The sequence below is a fragment of the Arvicanthis niloticus genome, chromosome 2 (genome assembly GCF_011762505.2).
Source record: "Arvicanthis niloticus isolate mArvNil1 chromosome 2, mArvNil1.pat.X, whole genome shotgun sequence".
NCBI lineage: Eukaryota > Metazoa > Chordata > Mammalia > Rodentia > Muridae > Arvicanthis > Arvicanthis niloticus.
In genome coordinates this window covers 106,010,344-106,036,357 of record NC_047659.1, presented here as the reverse complement: position 1 = coordinate 106,036,357, position 26,014 = coordinate 106,010,344, and the positions used below count along the sequence as shown (strand labels likewise).

Genomic DNA, 26,014 nt, shown 5'->3' with positions numbered 1-26,014 from the left:
GTGTGCAATCACTCAAGTCCTCTAATGATATCTTTTTTTTTCAGTCTACTTCATGTGTCAGTCACTGAGAGAAGAATGTTGAACATTTTAAACACAGAGCTGGATGTACTAATACCAATGTTGGTGACACACATCTTTTTGAAAGAACACGATGGGTACACACATGACACTTTGATTCTTATATCCTCTGGGACAACTGGATGTTTTGTCTTTCTGTAGCAGCCTTCATTTATTTTAGCCTAAAATCCATATTACTTGAGGGTTTCGATTAGTTAGGTTTTGTCTGACATAGTTTTCTTTACTTTTGATGTGTAACTTTTTAAAACTGTCAGACTCTAATGCGTCCTTTTCAAGCAACGCAGCGCCATTTTTTTTTTTTTTTTAACTTCAAGCTGACGATCTTTAATATTTGTTAGTGGATCCTTGTGTGTATGTTGTAATTGCTGATGCAATGGGGGGGGGTCTGAATCCATCATCTTGCTTAACCTTTTTATCCTTTCCTTTCCGTCTCTGCTTACTTCTTCCTTTCCCTGTTGCTTTCTGTTGTTCTGTGTTTTCCAATCTCAGATTTTTCTGCTCTGCAGTTTATGATATTACAACCTTTTTATTCTTTCAGCAGCAATTTCAAGATCCACTAACTTACAGGCCAATCAGTGTCTTCACACTCTTCCTAAACAACAAAGGGACTGTGTTTTAATACCAGTTCTCACCAATAAAGTACTGCTTCACATTTTATTTCTATAATATAAGCACACAAATCATCATTATTTTCTTACATAGTCACCATTTGTTGCTAATTTATCTCTGGGGTGCTGCTATTCAGTCTTCCCTTCTGTGATTATTTTTTTCTCTGACTCTTTCCTTATTGAAGGTCTGTTGGTAAGTGAACTAAGATTCATCATTTTTACTATTGTGCATATCCTGGGTGGTTTCTTTGTTTGTCTGTTTGTTTCATTATGTTTTTTTAATTTGTTTGTTTGTTTTTGAACTAGGCTTAAAATGTCCTCATTGTTTTCTATTCTTAAGTGATATTTTGGGTTTCTGCAATCTCAATAAGTTAGATCTGGATATGGAATTTTTTTTTAAAAAAATGTATCTTGTTTATAATTCTGATTCTCTGAATTTGTGTCCTCGATTAATTCTAAAGACAGAGTATTCAGAGCCTCCATGCTTTCACTCCTTTGCCTCATCTCATTCAGTCTGTTATAACCCCTAGTATCTCTACCGTATTTCTGCATGTTTTTGACACTCTTCTATAATTATGGTAATTTTATTAGCAGTCCCATCTGTACTATAGCTGTGCATTGGATTTTATGTAGAACTGGGTTCTGCATTTATGGAAAATCAATTGTTTCCAGTCTGCCTTCAACCTCATTTAAGTTCCTGACTCACATTATCAGTCTTCCACACACCTGCTCTACTGTCTCTCAGAATTCCCAGGTCTCCGTCTGTAGCATTCTGCCTGCCTTCTGCTGCCCCTGTGCTTCTAACTCAGGGACTGTCGTTGTGTGCAGTGTGATCAGTTTGGTGAGATGATTGTCTCTGGAAGTTTATATACGTGAGTCTAAGGTTATGGCTTAAAGGCTGATTCCTTTATGGACACATGGATTATACCAGCAGTCCTAAATGAGATGCATGTAGACCAAGTACTGGGTCTATGAAGTGGTACGGATTCAGGCTTCCAGTTTCTGTGAGAAGCAGCCGGAAATCATGGCCTCTCAGGGAAAAGCAAGCAAGCAAGCAAACCAAAAACCCTTTTCTCTTTATAGTACATCATGCCTTGAAAATACTATTTTCTTGAAATTCTCTGTAATAACAGGTTTTCTTTGTTTTATGTTAAGTTGATGCATGGTCAGAGCCTCTGGTGGCTCCTCAGTGTCCCGGTTTTAGGAAGTGTGTTTTTACGAGACACCTCATGCTGGCTGCCCCTCCTTTTCTTCCACTGTCCAAACACCTCAGCAGATACTCTCTAGGGGAAAACCAGCTCACTCTTCCCTGCTTTGTGGACGCTGCTTCCACTGAGAGACACTGCCTCTGGACAGTCCTTGCTTCTTTCTGTCTGTTGATGCCTTCAGACACATTTTAATGCACCCTAAGTTTTAACTGTTTCCCGTTTCTCTTTCTAGAATGTTTTCATAACTTAAATCATTTCCTGAAGTGGTGATTTAATCACCATGCAAAGTTAAATTTCACTAGCATTCAGGTAGTTATAATTTTTGTATGAAAAAAAAGGTATATACCGAAATTTGTTCAAAACTTGAGGTTAGATCATACCAGCCACAGATGTGGAATTTATGCTGAGAGAAACACGTGACTTCAGGAGTCCTTCAGCATCACTGTGAGTCTACTAAGAACCAATCAAGCTTGAAGAGTTCATTAGTGGAAACATGATGGCAGCAAGGAATCATAATGGCATCTTTTAGGCTGAGCTGGAGGTTTGAAAAGCTAGAAATAGAAAGAGCATCCTTAGAAGAAGTGGATGCAAATGAGCAAGCCCGAGGGAAAGTTTAGGATCCAACAATCCCCTCTTAAAAGAAACTTTTACTAGTACTAGATTCTTTACATTAAATTAAGAGTATTTCAAGCCACACAGAAATGAATGAATATGTTATTTTGTGAAAAACAAGGCAACAGTCAATACAAATAAAGAGCTGTATGTCACCCATGACACCCTACCCAATCTCAGGTCCCTTCCCATGCTGTGGTTTTAAGTTGATAAATAAACATCTATGACTTCTCCGTTTATTCACATGCTTATCTGTGCCCATACATCCATGCTTAAACATCCTTTGTCTTACATTACAATAACATTTATAGGTTGTATGGTATTTATGTGTGTCTGGGCATGTTTTTAATCAACTCTCTGCTGGTTTGGCTACAGAACTCTCCAGTCAAAGCCTTTCAGAATTGTGACATGGCTTTGCTCTTCACACCTCCACAGTCTCTGTAGAGACGCTGACCCCACACTAGCTTTCAATTTGTCACCTACAGTTTTCTTTCTAGATATGTTTGGAAATTGTCTCGTGCTTTTGATATTGTAGATTTTTTCTGGTTTGGGGCTTTTAGGTTGATCTCTTTTGCTGCTGCTGTACTTGAGTATGCATGTTGGATCTTGACAGTTAATCTGTGCCTGGAGTTGCAGAAACGTTTCATATCATAGCTCAATGATATTTGTATCCCTTAGGCTCCTTCGTTGGACAAGCTTCCCCCTAAGCTCCTGGCCCTGGGCATGTAGCTACATACTGCCACGTTATGTCCCATCCACTTATTTGTATTCTAATTATTTAGTGATCTCCTGTATATAGTTACATCCTCTTCTTTATCCTTCAACTCTTCTGTCTTTCACTCTCATTTTAGGAGAATCATTAAGTACCACTTCTCTTTCCCAAATATATCCTACAGAAATACACAAGATTCCTGAGGAATCTCTATATCAGTTATAAAATATGATTCTGCATTTTATGGTTTGTTTTATAGTATACCAAACATATCCATATATATATATATATATATATATATATATATATATATATGGCAGTAACTGAATTCCTTTATATTATATATTCTCAGTGTTTTATGATGAATAGATAAATTTTAAATTGTCAAATATTTCTATGTCTAATCTCTGTGCTGTATACTGTAACTCACAAGAAAGAATGTACGTGGGAAAAGAGAATGGCTGGGAGCAGGGTTGCAGGCTAGACAAGAAGTCTGGAAGCTAGACTGCAGGCCTGAGCCTGGCCTCACCACCCCATGAGTGGATTGCTCTGGCCTCTTTTTATTTCTGGTAAATCAACACATCAGCTCTGCTTAGGTTAGAGGTCTACATTAGGATTACAGGCCTGGCATACCTCCTCTATTTCTCTATTTCTCCCTTCAATGAATATAAATTAAAATTACCCCAGCCCACCAACATACTTTATGTCAATAAGAGCACAGCAATGTTTAAATGCCAGATATGAGCAGAAGTCCAGTGGGGAAAGTATCTGTTAAGGAAGAGAGGGTGAAGCTGAGGAAAGGCCACCCCTGCACCCAGGGAGAAAGGAAAAGCACAGCCCTCAGCGACACACAATCAAGTATTGAGTTAACAAGCTTCCCTCCCCCTCTGTGACTATAAACCTGTAGCAGTCAAAAAAAAATGAATAAAAGAGGACACAATTAAGAGCCACTGGAACAAACAACGCTGGCTGCAGACACTGTCCTTTCATCTAACACCTGTGCAACAGGGATGCAAAGGCTGATCAAAAAGAAAAGAGACTGGAGTTCTAAAATACCAGGCTTTGTACTTGAAGAGCGAGCATGGGGACAGCTAGGCAGAAAAGGCCAGGGAGATTGTGCTCAGTTGGTCATCTGTTCACTACATCTAGACAGACAGACAAGTGTAAAAGGTACCATGTATGGTACAGCATTCAAAGAGAGCACACCCTGACGACAATGTGATTTTGTTGATTTTATGTTCTATGTATTGAAAGAGATGTTTTATCAGAGTTCATGCCGAAGCAATGAGCTGCTGTTCCTTTGTGCCTACACAACCACTCCCACCACCCTACCCCACTCTACCACCTCTCATGTACACACACACACACACACACACACACACACACACACACACACAGGAGTCAGCTTTCTGTACTCATGGGCTCTGTATTTGTGGATTCACAAATCATGGATCAGAGATGTTTGAAACAAAATTGGATTTGTACTAAAAATATTTAAATGCTTTTTCTTGTCAGTGATCTTTAATGACAATAACATTTATCACCACAGCATTCACATTGTATTAGGAATTAAAATGAGTTGGAGGTGATTTAAAGTATACGGAAGTATGGAAGCAATGAGTAGTTCTAAGATAATCCCATGCCACTGTATATAAGAAACATGAGCTTCCATAGATTTTAGAACCTGCAAGCAATTTCTCATGGATACTGAGGTATCAATACATATCCAAGTGTATCTTGTAGACCCATTGATAGACGGATTGTTGGATATGGAATGCATCTTTTAAATTAACTGCTTGTTAATAACAAGTGATAAGAAAAAAAATCCCAACTAGTCTTTTACACACCCATGAGTAAGAATTTTATTTACAAGGTTAGTTATCTAGCTGTTGAGAGTTTGAATGTGTAGCCTTTAGGTTTTACAATTCTGTTAGCTTTGACGCTTATGCAGAATGCCCCCAAAGGCCAGCATCCAGACAAGGACCAACATGTAATACAGCTGAGGACACCACCCATTATTCTTTAGCAGCAGCTTTCATCATGTTTTAGTTTCACCAATAAGATTTAAGTACTGCTTACAGATTTCAGACATGACAGTGTTGTGGGTGAGCAGTGAACATTTAGGCACAGAGTTCAAAGAGACGAGGAAGTCTGCATGGGTCCTGGCAGAAGCAGACATTACGTGTCGCCATCTCTCTGGCAGTAGCAGACATATACTGGAATATGACCACAAAAGTCGACATCAAGAGTCAGTTTACTTTTTCTAACAGAAATATTTTATTCATCAATGTTTAAGGCATATTAACCACCTCCTGAAGTTTCTTTCCTGCCCCATGAGTGGGTTGGACTTCATGTGTGCAATATTTTATGTTACAGCATGTAAACATTCTGAGTTTTTAAGTATGAAACAGTTTTATGGGGGGTTGTCATAGATGCAGCATTTGCCTAGTATGCTCGAGGCACTGGGTTCAATCTTGAGCACCACGAAACTTGAAAAAAGAAAATTCTGACTTTAACTCAGCAGGCTCAAGCCTTTCAGCAATGGAAACAAGAATGCTTTTTTTTTTTCTACAAAATAGGAGATTTTAAAAGGTTTTGCTTAAAATACTGCCAACCCTTTCTATGAACATATAAATACAGAAGAGAAACTAAAAGAGAAATCAAGAAACTGCTGGTGTCACCTAGGCTATATGCCTCCTGTTCCCAAGGGACACAGGCATTTACGAACCATTTGTTATTTGTCTCCTTATAAACGTCTATCCATCACAGCAGGTGTTGGGTCATGAGAGGACATGGTGTCCAGGAAGTCTGAAATTAGGTTAGAAATCTCCCAGGTGACCAATTCTCTTTCAGTTGACTCAAGTAGCTCACTGCACCTAGCACAGCCCCTGAACTGCCTGTCTGTGACATGGCTGTGATTTCTGTCACAGCAGAGATATCCTTAACATGATCACTGACGATGCAAGGGCCACAGGTCCAGTGAAGGAACAGAGGCAGCCATTCCTTTTCTAATTGACAGAGGAAACAGACCATTTTCTTAGTTGCTCTGAAAGTCTGCTCCCTACAAAACTGGTTGCCCCGTTTCTTGTGTGGGTCAGTCCCTGAATTAAAAGCTGTCCCTCCCATTTCTTTGCTTCTCCACATGGAGAGTGAGTATATTACAGAATTCTGTGCATCTTTAGAAAGAGCAGTGCTGCAGGCTTCCTTCTATGTCCTCTCAGGGATCAGCACCTCACTACTGAGTTAGACTTGCTCATGTCGGGACATCAGAAAAGTCTGGTAGTACTCACTGTATGAGTCCATGGTCTTGTAGAACTGACACGAGTCACCGAGCCATCACCATAGGAATCATTTTTTGCTGGTTGCTAGGCTTTCGGTAGCACACTCAGAATGTCATTTCCCATGACTGGGGCATACAATACTTCCCTGCCCTCCTGAGACACACAGGATGTGGCAAGATATACTCCAGTCAGACTTTTTCCAGTCAGTGGCCCAGAGAGGCATACAAGGCATACACAAAGCCTTACCTCCTACTTTATTTTCTCCCCACTTCCTTTCTACATCCAAGTCAACAGTTGGAAGGCCCAGGCTCTCCTGATTGCTATATCCTGTGTCCCTGGCTCCACTGTCTTTGCAGAAATAGTAAGACCATGGTCTCTCAGACTGGCTTCTGCACTGAAACGCTCTAAAAGAACTCAGAGAAATCTCTTGCAAACTCTCTTTTTCAGGATGTGTATCCCATCATCGAGAACCTTCTTTTTAGGATCCTCATCTTTCCTTAGAAGAACTTCTCCTCAGGTATAAAGCTACAGCTTATAATGGGAACAAAAACCAATAATGGATTATGTATAAAATGCTTCCCCTCCACTATGAGTTGGGATGGATTCTCATTACTGAAACCTGCACTAGCCTCCTATTGAGTGGTAGATGCCTCTCAGTAGAGCAGCCAGGCAGGCATGGAGCTTTATGCTGTAGAAGACCATGTTATAAATACTATCATTAGATGGTACCAAACAGCAAAAGACAACAATCTAGTGTTCAGGTGGTGTCTTCAGGGGTGGCTGGACTTATATTTTATGATAGTCCTGCTTATATACTCACTAGGTCCATGAAGGAAAAAGCACTCCTGACTACCACGAAGGTAGGTTGAAAGCATCTTTCTTGGTCTTTTCTTTGGTTACCTTTATTTCCACATGTCAAACTACACTTAACTATAAATTACACGGACTTACTAACTTCTTGGCCTTTGGGTGTCCCTCTTATTCTTTTCTCCCATTACTATTGTAGGACTCAGCTTCCTTCAGGCTAAACTTTGAGAAGGATGTCAGATAAGCGTCTTTCATTGCTTGCCTCCTCCTGATCCTTCCCATGTCATCTAGTCCCCATTTCTAATTACTGAAGCCTAGGAACAGTCTTCTGTGGCTATAGTTTGAGTAAGTCAATCATATTTTCAGAGCAGGAAATTTGGTCCCAGTGTCAGAGGTAGGATACTTGGGAAGTAACAGATTGATGGACTGATAGGTTGTGACAGGGGTGGCTTTGTTACACAAGCCACCTCTCTGCCAACTTGTTCCTTCTTGCTACGTAAAGATTCTGCTACAGTGTGCTCCATCAAGACAGGCTCAGTGGATGCTGAACAGAAGCTAGTGGTACATTCTGGGACAACTTAGCTTCCAGAAGTGTCAGCTGAATAAACTCGGTTCCACACCAATGAGCCACTCTGGAAGAGCATGTTGTAGCAGCAGGCACCATACTGACAGAGCAGCTTCAGACACAGTGGGCAGTTCCTTCATGGTGATGTATGATTTCACTCTTGTTCCCCTGCTACTCTAGATTTCACCCCCACCTTCTAGACCCTCCCGTATGTCTTTCAGTTCTATTTTCTTTTTGCCAGATTTTTAATGTGCTCTTTTTTCAAAATACATCAAGAATTTTATGTATTCTGACATATAAATGTGGGTAGATTTGGGATTCTCAATCTCTCCTCTCGCCACCAATATTTTAAGCATACAAATCTCACTTGGAGAAAGGATACAAGTTTTAAATCATTTAATCATTTCTGCATGAACCCCTCCACCTGTATGTGCCTCAGGAAGAATTATAATGACACCAGGAACCATAAACATGGCTCTACTCAGAAAACACATACTCTTCAGAGTTACTCTCGAGAGCAGGGCCAGGATGGGTCAGCTAGTGCTGCCAATTGTTCTTAAAGAACTTGGAAGACGTCACTTTAACTTCCTGTTCCTCACATTTAGAGCTCACAAGTGTGACAGCCTCAGCTTCAGATAGAGACTGAAGATGAACTCTTCTAAGTGTAAACTCATTTTTCAAAGTCTGAACAACTCTGGACTTGCTAGAAGATGATGTAGACGGGTGAGAGTGGAGAGATATACTTTCCACGAGAATGCTATATTTTATCCTAAAACTGCTTCTTCCCCTAGGAAGCTTCACTTACCACCACTTAAGCCTTTCAGAAGATTGAAACAGAAACAGCACATTCTAGAAACTGAACTGGGAAAGTGTTTGGCTCGGCATCAGCTGCCAGCAAGTTGAGTCTCCGCAACAGGAGGATTGTTAATGTGGTGGCCAAGGCCATTTTTATATAGACATGTTGCTGACTGGGTTACATAACTGTTGTTAAGACTGGACTTAAGTTTTAGGGGACTCTTGTTTTTCCGAAAATAGTACCTTCTGGTTACCTGGGAGATGATTGTTTCAAAAGACACAACAACCTCTCCCTGTTGTGGGATGAAATGCATGTGAAAAGTAATATGATTCCATAGAAAATCTTGTTTTGTTTATAATGAATGAGTGCTATGGTTTGAATATGATTTGTCCTTCTTGAAACCCATGGTGAGATCTAATCTCCATTATGAGATATTAGGAAGCAGAATAAGGTGAAGCATTTAATAGGAGATTAGGGTTCTGCCCTAATGAATGGCTAAATGCATACATGTGACTAGGGGATTAATGAGTTATCTTAAGAAAAAGGAACCAGGATTGCTGTAAAAGTCTATTCCCTGGCTTTCACCGTGTGATGCCCTTTGCTAACTTGGAACTTTGCCAGCAAGAAAGTCATCATCAGATGTGGCCTCTGAAACTCAGATCAGAACCATGAGCTGCAGTAAACCTCTTAACAGCTCATGTAGCCAGTGTATTATGTTATGAACAACAGAAGTAGACTACAACAGGGATAATCATCTTTCTACAGTGGCAAGCTCCAGCGGGAACTCTGTATAAATTCTAGGGAAACCCTGTGCCGGAAAACCATAGAGTGGTGTGGTTTTGTGTTTAGAGTGGCTGGCATGTGTTTAACAAAGAGCTTTTCTAGAAAGAAAAAGTATCCTATTCATAGAATTTGGTATGTTTCATGGTAAAAGTTCTTGTACTATGTCCAATTTTAAACAATCAAATAGGTGATTTTGCACAAGGGTTAGGGAAAACTACTGCTATAACCACCATACAAATCCTAAATGTAAAAACATAGGTTGATAATGATGAAAACTTTTAAATAATCAGTAAGTGCTGACTTTGGGGTATTAAGTATTTTTTCTTTTAATATAACTTATTTATTTCTAAATTTATCCAATGAAAAACAACAGTAGCCATATTTAATAACCAAGACAAAAATCCCTGGAAAAATTAAAAATAGACTTTAGTGTGCTGGTTTGCCCTCAAAGAATCCAATGAAATTACTGTTTGCTTAATAATATGTCATGTACTTGATGCATGTGAAATTGGCATGTTGGCTTATGTGTTTTTACACTTGTCAATGTTCTAGCATGTTGTGTTATTTATAGATATATAACTCTAAAAGAGTGACTAAAGTTATCAGAAGCTACATAGGTGACAGTTTGACTTGCATATGAACAATACATTTCCTTTTCTATGAAAAGTAAATCATGGGGAAGGCATCGTTTATTGAATGATGTGTGATACCATCTAAACTGTGTCATTTCGAATTCTCATACTGAAGCCCTGGTTTCTAGGCTTGTGACTATATTTGGGATGAAGAGAAACAGACAGCAGGAGACATGCCCTATGTTTGCACCAAAGCAAGGTCACGTGAAGACAGTGGAGAGTCTTTCTTTCCAAGCCTGGAAGAAAAGGGGTACCCCAAACCATCTCCACAGATACCTTGATCTTAGCATTACAGACCCCTCAATGAGGAGAAAATAATTTTTTCTTTAAACTCTATTCTGTGGTATTTTGTAACAGAATCTCAGGCCATGGATACAATACAAATGAGACTGTACATAACTCCACAATATCAACATGATGCTCATATCTAGGGCTTTTTCCAAAGCTGTCATTATTACCTTCTGTCTGCTCTTCTGCCTCAGACTTCAAGTCAGTCCTCTGGGTCTCAGTTCAAACCTTGCCATCTTGGAGATGCCACCTATAGTTTTGGTTTTCCCAAGTAGCTGCTTGTTCTCTCAGTATGAACAACTTTCCTTGTTTGTTATTTTGGCTTGTTTTAAACTTACGGTGATTCTCCTTCTTCAGCCTTCCAAGTGCTGGGGTTATAAGTTGAGCCAACCACTCTTAGTTTACAATAATCTTTTTATAATGATAATCATAGTGGGTATTGCCGATGCAAATCCTCTGTAGGCAGATGGCCCCCACACTGGAAATTAAGCATGTAGCTGATAAATCAAAAAACTTCACTGACCACTCAGACACACGTATCTTTCGATAACTGAAGAAAGTCCTATTGGACACTACACCATGGTAGACAATCATCCACTGGACACAGGCAGCCAGGTACCTTTTTATTCGCCCAGTTGAAAACTCAAAGCCGGTTATGTAATGGGCATCTTTTAGTTGAATTAATGAAGGCAAACAATGGACACTGTTCACCCAACTATAGCTTCGTAAAGAAATCATAGCTCCCACAGGCCAGAGAACTAAGCCAAGACACCAGACTTTTTATTATCAGTGGATACAAAACTGAAAACAAACTATTTTCATTTTCTCCGGGATGAGAACACCAATATACATCATTAAGATATAATTATAGACTCCATCTCTCGGTGGTTAGCTTAGAGGAACACTATCGATTCTAATTTATTTTTCTAGGCCATCGAGGCTCCATTGCTCTATCAGTGACCCTATGGACTCATTAAATCTTTCAGCATGATATTTATGCAGCTGTTTAATGAGTCCTCCAACACCTTCAATTCTCTGAATCTCATGCCTATTATTTTAGAGGTAACGTCTGACTTTAATTAATCATATCCTTCATGGACTCAAAGGAGATCACAGAAAGGTTACAGAACTTTCTGTTGGTGAAAGGATTCTTTGTTTCCACATTTAAAGATTGTCAAAGACACACACACACACACTACAGCTCTTAGAGGTCCCGTTAAGTGTTTAGACATCCTTACTGTCAGAGAAATTCCTTTATTTCTTACTTAAATCTTTCTAAATGTAACCCAAAGCACTGGCTTTTCCCCTGTTGTCAGAGAAAAAGAGCAGGGTGAGGGGCCATACACTCTGGAGAAGCCCATTCCTGCTGTGTGAGTGATGCTTATATACAATCTAGAAAGAGATGGCTCTTTTTCAAGATGGTATTCAGCTTTTCTAGTAACCTGGGGGTGGGGGGACTAGGGTATAATAAACATAACTTCAAAGGATATATGAAAGCCAATTGCTTAACACATAAAACTAGACCCAGAACAATGCCTACATACTATCCCTTCATATACACTAGCCCTTTGTACACATTAGCTCCTAGTAGTACTCACTGGCCCCTTATATACATTAGCTCCTAGTACACACTAGCCCCTTTCTAGGATACTTCAAAAGAAAGCTTAATTAACAAGGATGCTTACAGAGTGCCAGGGATGCAGCAGATTTTATCAAGGAAAAAGTGAGATGCCCAGGGAGCCAAATCCATTTAGTCTCTGGTTTGAAGTCAGCACCTACACACATATGCTAAAGGTGAGTAGAGGTGGGAGGAGGGGAGGATGGTCACTGACCCTCTCTTCCTCACACCTCAGCTTCCTCACGTGAACAGCACAGAGAACAAGAAGACAGCCCAAGTGACATGGTCAGAAGGTCTTGATAACAGTGCATGCTGGATAAATGTTATTATTAAGATACAATTTAATACATTTTTTATCGCTGGTAGCTGACTTTTAATACACCAAATCATGGAGAAGCTGTGTATTCTATTCTTTGGTGTTCCCTGCTAGCAACATCTAGAACACAACAGGCACTTAATTAAATACTTGTCATTAACATGATTTTTCCCCAGGTAATGTCTTCAGTATTTTGGGGAATGGGTCATTTAATAGATCTTTAACTTTTTAAAAGGTTCATTCCATTTGAATTATGTTGATTATGATTATATGTGAGTGCTATGCCTTTGGAGTCCAGAAGAAGATGTCAGATTCTTTGGAGGTAGCGTTCAAGGCATTTGTGAGCTGCTTGACATCATGGGTGCTAGGAACTGAACTTGGGTCCTCCGTAAGAGCAGTGAGCTTTCTTAGCTGCTGAGCCATCTCTCTAGCTCTCCCTAGGCTCTTATCTAATGATGTACCTCCACACAAAAGGAACAAGCACTTTACTTAGAAGTTTGTTCAACAGTTATATTAATATTAAAAAGAGACGTTACAATTACTAGAAGTCTGGTCTATCTGTTCATCTCCACCTATTGATCGCCAGCTAATAACTAGAAGTGTACCTTTTTATCAGTGATGAAAGTGTGAACTCACAATTTTAAAAACATAACTTACAGGTACTCCTGGGAAGCACCTTCTTCATATCACAAGCTGTGTGTACTACTAGCTTTAATTAATTTGCTCATTTTCAAGTTGGTATGTGGAAATAGAGGTGTTTAGTGAAAAATAAGAAACATTTTTGGAAAATTAAAATTGGGACAAAAATTGACTTTCAATATACAGTTATGTAAGAACGATTTGTATTTTTTTAACTATAAAATACTATAATTAGTTTCTTTTCTGGTTTAGCAGTGAGACCTATTTTTCATAAGAAGTGTGAAGTTGGTTTATTTTTACATCACCCTTTGTCTCTGAGCAGCTAAAGGGCGCAAACTAGCAATGTGATTAAAGATTTTTTTGGAAGTGCAGGTATTATGGGAGTAATCTTTTAACAGATAAATCATCTGGCTCTCTGTTTATTTGGTTAGTTGTTTTGTTGCTGTGTGCCAAGCAGGAAGGTCAGTTGTTATTCTGAAGGGAATGAAGTTGTAAATGAGGCCATCAGAAGCCGAATGGAATACTAGGACAGAACATAGCATGAAAATTGCATTCCCTGTGCATTTGCTTTGAAAATACAGCTCAAGTCCTGCATTTTTAGGGTCACTGTCATTTGTAACTTTTGAGAGAATCCAGACTTTTACTCGTTACATAAAATGTCTCACAATGGCTATCAAAATAAAGCCAGTGAGATGGCTCAGCTGCTAAAGACACTGGCTGTGGAGGCAGACCTGAGTTTGATCCCTGGGACTCACAGGGTAGAAGGAAAGAATCAACTGCAAGCAGTCATCTGACTTCCACACAATGCTGTGGTACCTATCTTTCATGAAAAGAAATAAACCACCAGTCAGCAACAAACCCACAAGAAAGAAGCCTTAACATTCAGATCCAAATGAGGAGGGTGTTTCTAAGTTCCCCTTGGGGGTGCTTGTACAAGACGGAAATCTGTGTAAGCCAAATTTCCTCTTCCTTAGGAATGAGCCCTATCCCTGGGTTGGTCACATTGGTACAATCACCGATGAGAGGGCGTGATCGGAATCAGGACCAGGCTCTGACTTTGCCCTCAAATGCTCTCTGTGTCTTTGTCTCTGTCTGTCATCTCTGTCTCTGTGTTTGTCTGTCTGTCTCTCTTTCACCCCCATTCTCCTTCCCTATCACTCACCAAGAGAAAATAATGATATCAAAGGGTCACACTCATGATTAGATAAGAACAAAATTCAAGTTTACAGGCAGCTTACAGCTTTTACTGTATGCTTAAGACAGGATGTAGGAATGTTCTAAAACTCTGGCAGTCCCATGATCATCACAGAAAATGAGGGTCATCTGGTTAGAAAAACAGATTTGTCTATCCAACTAGACCTCTTGGATCAGGATATGTGCTTAACAGGATGCCCAAGTAATTCACAGACCCATTAAGATTTGGTCCAGCACTGAGTCAAAGCAACTGTCAAGAACAGGGTGCAGGGACTTATCTCCCCTGCTCAGCAAGGAGTTGTTTGCAGTCATTCTGGAACATGTTTCCACACTACACTGCATCACAGATCAACAGATCTTTTGGAGAAAAAACACGTTTCCAGTCTCATCATAGAACTCAATTTTTGTTACATCAGAAAAGAATCTTGCTATTAAAAAAGATTATTTTAAAATATCTTTAAAAATTTTAATCTATCAACTCTTTAGCACAGTGTTTATATGGATTATAGTACAATATTTCAGTACAGGCACATGGCATGTGTGTATTAGGTCAAAATGATTGGTGTACCCATTACGTCAAACATACTATAGTGTGTGTGTGTGTGTGTGTGTGTGTGTGTGTGTATGTGTGTGTGTTGAACACATTTAAAATCCTCTCTACTAATTATTTTGCAGTATACAATTAAATATTGTTGGTCATAATTGACAAAGCTACTGTGCTATTAAAAGTTTGACTTTTAATCACAAGGATGTCTCATGTCTCATCCCAAATGCACACCTTCTAGAATGGCACAGACCAGTTTTTCAGATTAGTTTAGGAACGCAATTGATTGTCACAACACAACTGCAAGCGAAAGTCTTCTTTCAAAGTTCAAACCTGCAGTTTGCTCCAGTCTCTCTCTGCTGACCCAGTATCTCTGCTGTGGGGGTGCATCTTGCTTCTACAAAGTCAGGGCTGTGAGCTGCCCTCTTAATTCCAAAGGCCATGTGATAATAAAATTAACTTTGTAGAATTTTTACAAGGAATACTATGGTGCAGAGTAGACTGGGTTAAGATTCCCTGAGAGACTGCTCTTGTGCCCTTGGGGCAGGGGCTGTGTGGGGAAGGATGTTAGTGGGAGTCACTGGAAAATACACTTTCAGACTGTGAAGAAGAGATGAAGAGCAAACAAGAAAAAAAAAAAGCAAGATTAAAAAGGGAAGCTAATTTCATAAACAGAAGTAAAAGGAAGAAGAAGAGGCAAGAATGGGACTTTATGTTGGTTGGAAAGAATGCAAAGATGGAGAAAACAATACCAGACAGGTACAGGAAAGGACAAGGAAGGTGTTCCAGATGTGCTGGAAACTCCACAGGAAACAGAAGGGACTGTGGAGGAGGGAGGGTGAGGACCACACAGGCAAGTCCACGCTGCCTGCACAGTGCATGGCCACACACCACCCTTCTCTCAAAAGGGCCCTCCCACCCAGTCCTACCTGGCTAGAAGGACGGTGCTCAACACTTGAGAGCTTGAGGGTTGGGGGGGAGTAAAGTTGGGGGGAACAGAGGGATCCTCATGGCAACTTTCCGACAAGACTGAGGAGGAGCCTTCCCCCTGTGTGGAGAAAAAGGGAGGCTGTCATTTCTCTGTCAAGGAAATGGCTTTCTGAGTCACCTGGTGTTTCAGATTTAGGTCTGGGTGATCCCTTGATGTGCCATCTGGAGTAGAAGTTTAACACTCCTTCCTCCCTCAGCACCTGCAGGGTGGCATGGGGCTCAACCTGCCAAAAACACAGTGGTACTGCTAATTGACTTCTTGGCTTCCCCCAATCAGCTCCAGGGATTAGATCCTGTATGTCCCACCACATCAAGAGTCCTGAGAAAAGGTGATATTGATCGACAGCTTTTGACTGGGATGAGCCAATCCAATGAGCTAAATTTTAATGCTCCACTTTTATTGTTTGCAAAGAGAGAATGTTTTTAAATGCAGTTAATTTACATATCTTCCTACATAAATAAAAAAGAATCAAAAATCTTTACTGGAACTCTCTTTAGCAGCATATATGCAGTAACAGGAGCCCATGAATAAATTGGCATGCAAATTAATAAGCTGTTCTACATTAAAAAATTAATTTAAAACATTTACTGAACAGGAAGGATGCGGCAGTCATTGTTCTTGGGTATTTAGAGTGGCTTGGGTATCAGTAAGCATAAGTAGAGAAAATAGAAGAAGATCATGTCCCCTTGCAGCTTGTCCCCTACTGGGGAAAGACAATCAGACTTAAGAAAGAAGTCTATGACTGAATTGGGTGGCTTAGAACAATGAAGCACAGAATAGGATATAGAGGGAAAAAAGGGTCAGAAATGGAAGCCATTGTGGTATACAAAATTCATATTTTTTTCTCCTTTATGTATTTGGGTGTTTTACCTCAGTGTGTGTCTGGACACCATGTTTGTGCCCAGCAAGCACAGAGGCCAGAAGAGTGGGCTGGGTTCCCTGGAACTGTGGTTACAAACAGCTGTGAGCCACCATGTGTTTGCTGAAATTTAAACCTGGGTCCTCTGGAAAAGCAGCAAATGTTCTTAACAATCTCTCCAATCCCAGCAGGCTCAAATGTAAACAGAGTGATCATGCAGAGCCTCCGCAAGATCAGTGATTCGAGAGAGACTTGAAATACAGGAGAGGAGTAGTTCAATAAACACTTGGAGTATGAGGAAACGGTCTATATAGGAGTCCAAGGTGGAATAGGCTATTTGTTGAGGTGCAGCAAAAAGGCCAATATGGCCTGAGCAATGTTAGATGATGTGGAAAGGAAGAAGGGATCCAGAATGAAAGGGCTGGATCTTGTAAACCTTTATTGTGTGAGAGAGACAGAGGCCATGAAAAAGACCTTGGACAGAGGAGTGACTAATTTAATGGTCGACTCTTGCTGCCAAGATAGGACTAGGTTGTGACTGTCACACAGTTGTAGGGAAACAATTTTAAAATCCAAGCCACATAGCCATGTTGTCTTTGGCCAAGGCAGGTAGACTGAACAATTACTTGATGTCTTAATACATTATGCTCCTGTCAAATCCCGGGGTTCTCTGATTCCATCTAAGTCAAAGAGTGGTAAGTGAAATGCTGTTTGACTCTTTCAGTTAGAAATTTCAAACCTTCCTTGTCAGACTCTGAGATTCAACTAATAATAGAATAAATACGGAAGACTTGCATTAACTGATTTTTGCTCACATAAGATGTATGAATAGGATCCCCACAGCTGACCGGCTATACCAATGCTTTTGAGATCTGACCCAAGAAATAGAGAAAGTAACTCAGTGTTAGCCACTGTTTTCTTGTGTTGAACAGAAGTTTCCACAGCTTTTCTCAGCACAGAGTCATACACTGGCCCTTTTAGGAAAACTTTTTTTTTTTCCAGTCCCCACATTTTGATTTACCAAGGACTTGAAGATTCTTAAGAATCTTTGGATAAAGAGTTAAATGTCTTTCTTGATTTGAATTTCACCATATTTCCCTTCAAATTCAAAGGCTTGAGTAAAATCATGTAATGTTTTTCTGATATCAATTATACTTTTATATAGTTTGCTTTAAAGGTGTTTATGATGTGTGCATTGATATTGTTAATTGTCCCATTTATAACAAAGGAGGATTTGAAAATTAGAGATATACTGAGAATTTAAAATTCAGTTATTAGTAGAAAAATGCAGGCAAATCATGTGCCACGTCATGAAGGCAGGACAGGAAATAGAGAGAAATCCCAAGCTCCCATCCCTGCATATGACAGGAAATAGAGAGAAATCTCCAAGCTCCCATCCCTGTATATGCAGGGTTTTTGTTTGTGTGTACTACTGTGGGGACATGGACCATATCAGTAAGTTCTTGATGCGAAATTGGTGTTTACTGAGATGACTTAGTACCATAACCCAAGACCATTTACTTAGCAGGTAGAGTGTATTTCCTCTGGAGTTTTTTTTTTTCCTTCTACCCAGTATAACTAACTACATATTTCCACACCACCTCATTTCTAGGAAGGGAAAATCCAGAAAAAGGATAGAGAACAAGTAAAGATTTTAAACCTTAGTGAGTGAATAGAATAGAGTCAATGCATTAGACAGAGTCAGAAAAAAATAAAACTATCTACAGGGAAGCACAGAACAAAAGATGAAAAAAAAAAAAAAAAAAACCCCTAAAGTTAAGGGCGAAAAGATGGAGTAAGAATATATTTGGCATGAGAACACATACACATATAACACATGTGTAATATACAAATGTGCATGAATACACACATACACACACTTGCACACAGAATAAAGTCCCCGAAGTTAAGGAATACATTGGGAAGAAGAAGCCATTGTTTGTTACCGTAGTAGCTGAGAGTTCCGGCAGAACAGATGAAGTTATCTGTCTGGCCGTTTCAAGCACACAGATGCATTTTAGAGTTGTCTGGTCATTTCAAACACAGAGATACATTTTAGAGTTATCTGTCTGGCAACTTTAAACACACAGACACATTATAGAGTTATCTGTCTGGACATTTCAAACACACAGATACATTACAGAGTTTATTTGTCTGGCTACTTCAAACTCACAAATACATTAGACAGTTATCTATCTGGCCATTTCAAACACAGAACCATTAGAGTTATCTGTCTGACCATTTCAAACACACAGATACATTACAGAGTTATTTTTCAGGCCATTTCAATTACACAAATACATTAAAGTTATCTGTCTGACCACTTCAAACACACAGATACATTATAGAGTTATCTGCCTGACCACTTCAAACACACAAATACATTGTAGAGTTATCTGTCTGGCCATTTTAAACAAATAGATACATTATAGAAACAGTGTATAAGATACAACCCTTCCTCCCCAAACAAAAAAAAAAACTATAAATGAGGAAAGAAATAGAAATTATGTCAAAAGAACCACACTAACACTTAACTACACCAACAGATGCAGGAAGCAAGCAGAATTTTATCCCCAATGAGCTACCAGAAAGTAACTGCCAACATAAAGTTCTATACCCAGTGAAAATATCATTGCAGAGGGAAGATGTGGATTTTTGTCCACATTTTAAAGATTTATTTATTTATTCATTTATTTTACATGAGTACACTGTGGCTGTCTTTAGATACATCAGAAGAAGGCATCAGATCCCATTACAGATGGTGGTAAGCTGAGAATTGAACTCAAGACCTCTGGAAGAGCACTCAGTGCTTGTAACTGCTGAGCCATCTCTCTAACACCTTCATCCACATTTTGAAATAAAGACTTTTCAGAAAGGAAGGCTGTGAGTGTTTGATAAACTGAATGAACACTGACAGCACAGCATGCACTGCTCTCGTGTCTTATGAGCTTAAAAGTCCTTATGGTCATCTTATGTCATTACCTTTTTTAGTGTCTTCAGTAAGGACATCTAAAAACAGGGGGACACAGTGGAAAATTAGACTGACACTTTGTTAGAGTCTTTGTTCTCACCAAAGGAACCTCTCTCTGTGTGCCAGAGGGCTGTATGACAACACTAGTTGGTAGTTTCACTGTATTTTAGAGTATTGGCCAGTGGTTTTGAGGCTTTTTTTAAATTAAAATTTGTTCTAAGTTTTAAGAGTTTTTATAGTCACAACAGGTCTCAAAAATAAGTTGAGATTGGACAACAGGAAACAAAAATGGTCCCAAATTCCCTTGTATCTCTTGAAGGAAAGTAAACATGTTTCAGTTTTCTGTTCAAGAAAATAAAGAATAAGGAAAATAGAGAATATTTTCCTTCTAAGAAGACAATTCTTTGTATAAGTAAAAACAACCTCATATAGAACAGATAAAATCAGCCTACTGTGTGGGTTAATCTGACAAGTGAAGCGTGGCCCAAAGGCTGCTGGCTCCCACTTGGGAATCTGCATACCCTTGAGGAGTTCTAATTAATACTGGCAGGGAAAATCTATTCTTGTCCACCAAATAGCAAAGATTAGAGGAGGTACAAAAGAATTAGTAGAAGAAACGTCCAACTTTAAATCCTCAAGTTAAGCCTTTCCACCTGAATACCAGGGCAAACATTAACTGCATCCAGGGTTACATCTCAAAGATCATCAGTGGTTTCGAGCATGAGTAACTTCATCCCAGAGATGAGTCACTCACCCTGCTGCAAAGATGTCTGAGGAGAAATAGGGAATAATCAGTCTAAATTCCTCTGGCTGAGATAAGAGGAGGGGCAGGGAAGGAAGGGAGGGGGCAGCAGCAACATGATTAAATGTTTTTCAGAAATAAATAAAAGTGCCCTAAAGTTTCCTGGAATTCTTTCTTGATGATGAGCTTAAATTAAAACAGAAAAACCTATGGCCTAAGAAACATCAAAGACAAATTAAGTGTCAGACTTAAAAAAAAAAAACATAAATTACAAATTTATCGATTGTTTCTTGAGGTCAGGCAGGCAGTTCATTAAAAAGTCCTGTCAAAAGACAATTCCTGTAACAAGAGCCGTTAGCCACAGAGTGATCGATATACATTGAGATATCTGCAATGGATTGAGGACAATGTGCTAAAATAACCCTTTTTCAGATATTCAGGATAAGAGCAGGAGGTCCTCTGTATCATCATAACTTGTTGTTCAAGCCCACACTGGCCGTGACTGGTCAGCATTGGCAGCTGAGTTTTTGAATCACTTCCAACGTGTTTTGTATACATGAATCCTTTCTTATTGGCTTGGCAAACTCAGGTATAGAAATCCCAAGGAAACCAATTATGTCACCGAGTTGGAAACCTGGACAGTATTCTTGCAAGCGTCATCTGGATTCTGTGGTTGAAGTTTGCAAAAATATGCATCTTAGACACGATTGAAGACATGCATTTAAGGGCTCAGTGAAGCAGTTGACTGCCAGGAAACACATAGCTGAATATTTCTCTGGAACTGAGAATTCTGTTGAAAAGGAACTGAATGTCTATTAAGAATGTCTATTGGTTGTGACTTAATAAGTCTCAGTGGAACTCTCAATGGGCAACTTGATCTCTTGTCAAATCAAGGGTCAAAATATTTACTTCTTGTATAAATTGCCTTTGAGGATCACACACCTTCATTTTATTTATTTATTTATTTATTTATTTCACCTTCATTTATTTACTTTATTTATTTAGGTTTTTTTGCAATGCTCTCAGAAGTTACATGACAATAGAATTGACACAGTGTGCTCATTTAGAATGGAGACAACAGATTCTACCTATCACAGGGTCTGCTGCCTGTTGCAATGTAAGGCGCTTCAAATCAAGCTTTCTCACTGGGGCCATCATCTGCTCCCCATCAAATAGGGACCTTGAAGACTGAAGATGCTGGTTCTGATAAACCATATTCTCCTTTGAATGTTCTATTGCAGGTTAGTAAGAACAAGGGAGACTCAGAGGTTCACCAGTTTGCAGCTGAGTGAAGGCTCCACAAAGCTCTATTTTGCATGAACCCTTCAAGGCTATTTGTTCTCTATTGGGCCAGTAAAATGTGTTGCCACTGAAGTACTGTTGGCTTTCACCAACTGGTAGTTTGAATTTCTTTCTTATGTTAAACTTTTTAACTCTTCTTTTACTTTTAACAGACAAGACTTTGTTTATCAACAAGGAAGAAAGTTATACAGATAAGTCTAGGATTCAGAACATCTCAAATAGTAGATAAGGAAAAGAGTGCTCTAAAAAGAGCTTTCTCCAAGTTAGGACCATGAGTGTGGACGCCAGCAAGTGCCTATAGCACATAAGTGAAGCAGATGAAGGAGGTGAATTATTGTATTCAATAATATGTTGAATGGTACTGAAGAAAGAGGAGAGATGCTATATAGTGATATTTTTGCTATAAGCAAATGATTGTGCATCATCAGGTTCTACTTAGAATATTTTCCTGCTCTCCTTTTTGAGAAAGACTACTATACCAGAACTAACGGTGATGTTTGGGCATGCTTTCATGTGAAGGCTGCCAGCTATATAGTCATCTCCAGTTGTTTGTCAAAAACTCAGACCAGTTCATACATTTCTAGATATCATAAAACCAGTCTGCCTTGCCATCCTTCTTACTGAATGGAACTGACTTGGTGAACCTGTTTCGTAGCTACTATTGATGGTTTTTATTTCCCTGAGTTTTTCCTCTTTACTTTTGTTGCTGCCCTGATTAATTTTGGTCATATCCAACATCAAGCTCTGAAGCCCTTCCAGTACCGCATTGAAGAGAGATGCTTTCGCAGGCAGTGCTAATCTCTTTCTGGACCACAGCCACAGTCAAACACAGTCAGAGGCACACTGTAGTCTACTCACTCATCCTGGCCTTTCCTAACCTACACTTGCTGCCCTGTGTTTCAGTGTCTACCTTTGTATCCCACACTTGATCTTGCCACTTCCCTCCACTGATGATCACTGCCGCTTGCAAGTCTAGATCTGAAGTGCTCCCCAGAGGCCAAAAAATAAACCCTTAGTCTATGGCACCAGTGCTATAAGGAGTTCAAGGAACCTTTTAGTAGTGATGCCTGACTAGGCATGGCACCTTACATACCTTTAATCAGTAATGAGGAGGCGGAGGCAGGAGGACCACTGTGATATTAAGATGGTATAAGCTGCATAATAACGGTATCTATCTGTCTATCTATCTATCTATCTATCTATCTATCTATCTATCTATCTATCTATATATTTATATTTTAAGTGCATTCAGTGGGTAGAAATGAGCTTAGTGAGAATTTTCCCTTGAAGCAAACATTAGGACTCTGGGCTATTTTTTTCTGTTCCTGATTTCTGGCTGCCAAGCATGAACATGATTCCTCCACCATGTGCTAGCTCTATGACCTGGTGTGCTCTGATAGGCCCAGTGCAATAGGGCCAAACAACAGGAACTAACACGTCTGAGCTTATGAGCTGAAACAAACCTTTTCTCTTTTTATGTTAATTATTTCAGGTATTGTGTCACAATGGCAGAAAGCTTTTGTTATCAATGTTTTTTTCATTTGCTATATATTTTACAGTATTACCACATGTAATCTTTTTTTGTTTTGTTTTGTTGGAGACAGGGTCTTATATAAACAGCCTCAAGCCTGATACGTAGCCAAGGATGACCTATAAAGCTCCTGATCCTCCTGCTTCCTCCTGCCAAGTGCTGGGATTATAGATGTGGGCTACCATGGCTGGCTTCACGTGTGCTTTCTTATTTTATTATCAAAGCAATGACTCTGAAAACACGCTCTGAAGCTCAAAGAACACACTTCAACAAATGATTTAGCTTTACATGAAACCAACAGTTTCCAAGGGCTTCCTTCAAATCCGCTTACAAGAAGATGGCCCTAAGAACATCATCACAAATGAAGGAGCAAATTTATCACGGTACTTAGTTACACTAAGAAATGAAGACAAGAGGGTGATTTAGAACTCCGAGGATCCTTTTTAAGGAGCTAAGAAAGAAGGAATAAAAGCTGCTAAATATACAGTTGTAGTATAAACTGCTCACCACCCCCAACTACTATTTATTCCCTATTCAATGAGAAACATCAATTTCGTTCAGGGTTCTGGTGACTGTAAATCCAAGAAGCTGAACACCTCCCACCTCTGTGCGTGAGCCTTAGGCATGATCTTGGGATTTGTTTTGGGAACTAGGATGTGGCTTCATTATAGAATTATAGCAGAAAAATCTATTTTGTGGGCATAGGGTGGTGGGAGGCCATTCTGAAAGGCTTCCATTAATCATATGAAGAAAATAAACCTTTTCCATTCTGGATTTGAATGTTACTACATAGGTGATAATGCAGTGGGGCTTGGGAGCCATCTTTCACAGACTTTAAAGCCCGGGGACAGCAAGCAACAACCATGAAATTCTAAAATTGCCAAGTCTCAATGAGATTGCTGAGTCTCTAAACTAGCTCCCCAACTCTAGAACTGACCGCCGCATTTCTAGAAATGGCCAGCTATCCCAAGAAATGGCTACTCATCCTCAGAACTGGCTGCTCACTTGATGTGGTTTGAATGAGAAATGTCTCCTTTCGGTTCATGTATTTGAACACTTGATCCCAGCAGGTAACACTGTTTAGGTAGATTATGGAACTTTTAGGACATGGAGCCTTGCTGGTGGAGGTACATCACTGGAGGTGACCTTTCAGGGCATATAGCGTCACCACACTTTCTGCTCTCTCTTTCTCTGTTTCCTGCCTGTGGGTAGAGATATACTCGTCCAGATTCCTGCTCCAACAACCTGCTTCCCTGTCTCCCTTGCCATTACATACTCTCTCCCACATTTCTCTTTCTCTGCTGGTAAACCAAAATAAGCCTTTCTATGAGTTGCTTTTGGTCATGGTGTTTTAGCACAACAGAAAAACAACTAATACAGCATCGACTGTATGCCTGGAACTGTCCTCCCGCCCCTAGAATTATGACCCAACTCAAACAGTAGTAATGTCATTTATTAAGTTGGCACTGTTTAAGACAATTATTTATTTAGTTTGCTAGAAATGTGGCCTCGCTCTATAATCTAGGTGAACCATGAGCTCTCAGTTTTCCAGCTTTCATTTCCCAAGTTGATGGGATTATCTATGCCTTCAAGTATGCCTGGCAGGTTGAAATTGATTTTCTGTAAAACGGTACTCTGGCAGATAAATTGCCAAAAGTTAGAAGCCATTTTAGTGTTTGGTTATATACAGTGAAGAAGTTCTAAGGTGCTTCAAAAGGAACTAACTTAATTTGAATAAACGTACATATAACATCTATGAATTACTTAAAGTAAATTGTGTAACTTTAAAATATATGCATTGCATTTTGTCTATGGCTAAAATATTTACAATGTTGAACACACACATACTGAAAAGGCAAAACAAAACTGAAAATATTATTTGTTGTAAATAACGGTTCTCAGAGGTTTAAAACTGGCTATGACATTCACCTTAAACCAATTTTATTATACCAGAATACAAAATGATGACAAATTCAACTTCAGACGCCAAACTTGAAACTGTATAAATTTGAATATATATGGTTCTGACTATTTAATATTTTTCTTGAATCTTAGTCCAATCTGAATCTATTATTTAAGTCTATTATTTATATTTGAGTACTTAAATAAGATCGATTCCAAACATAAAATACAGTACCCCCTCCCACAATATGCTCTGAAGCCACAAAAAGCCAAAGCTCACCTGTCCCCCGAATGTCCTCAGGCTCAAGGACTCCTTGATATTATTACTCTTGTGGTTTGGAGCCATTACTAGGTAAAAGAGGTCACAGACCTTATGACAGAGAGGACCACTGTGTGGCCATGCTGTACATAAGGCCAGTGCACATCCAGAGTGGCTGAGACACTGGTTCAAGGGTTCATCAGCTACTTAGAAAGTTGTACATTTTAGGACTTCATGGATTATTCACCCTGTGAATTTTACACTTAACATTTTTAGGTCATGAGTGACTGTGGGCAACGCAATTTAAGGAAAGGGGACTGTGTAGCAATTTCTAGTGTTATAATAAAATGCATCCCATTGTATTAGCATAAGTGGACTAAGAAGCTGTCTAAGAATATCTGATATTTATATTTAAAGGAGAAACTTAAGAATTAATAGTGTACAATGTAACCACTGATTCTTGCTATTCTTTAGGAATAACAAATATTAAGTGAATCTCATATATAGCAAACATGAAGGCTAAAGAACATAAACAACTGTGAAAATATACCTAGAGCAAGTCACAAGGAATCCAAGGAATCTCTCTGAAGCCGACCCAGGAACGCTACATACAAATAAGTAAATCTAGCATTTGAGTTTTGCAGACTCAATAAACACTCGGGTGGAGCGGTAGCACTTTCGAGAATATGCATTTTTCAACTATAGCTGAAAAGGCAGGGAGACCTAGAAAGCCCAGTTTGTTTTAAGAGACAGAAAAACATTCAGCAATGAATCAA

The 26,014-nt window shown here is 39.3% G+C and overlaps 1 protein-coding gene across 1 annotated transcript in view; it reads right to left on the bottom strand.

Annotated features, from left to right (window-relative positions):
* The window catches only part of Plcb1 (phospholipase C beta 1), a 664,193-nt gene that overhangs the window by 50,780 nt on the left and 587,399 nt on the right, over window positions 1–26,014 (bottom strand).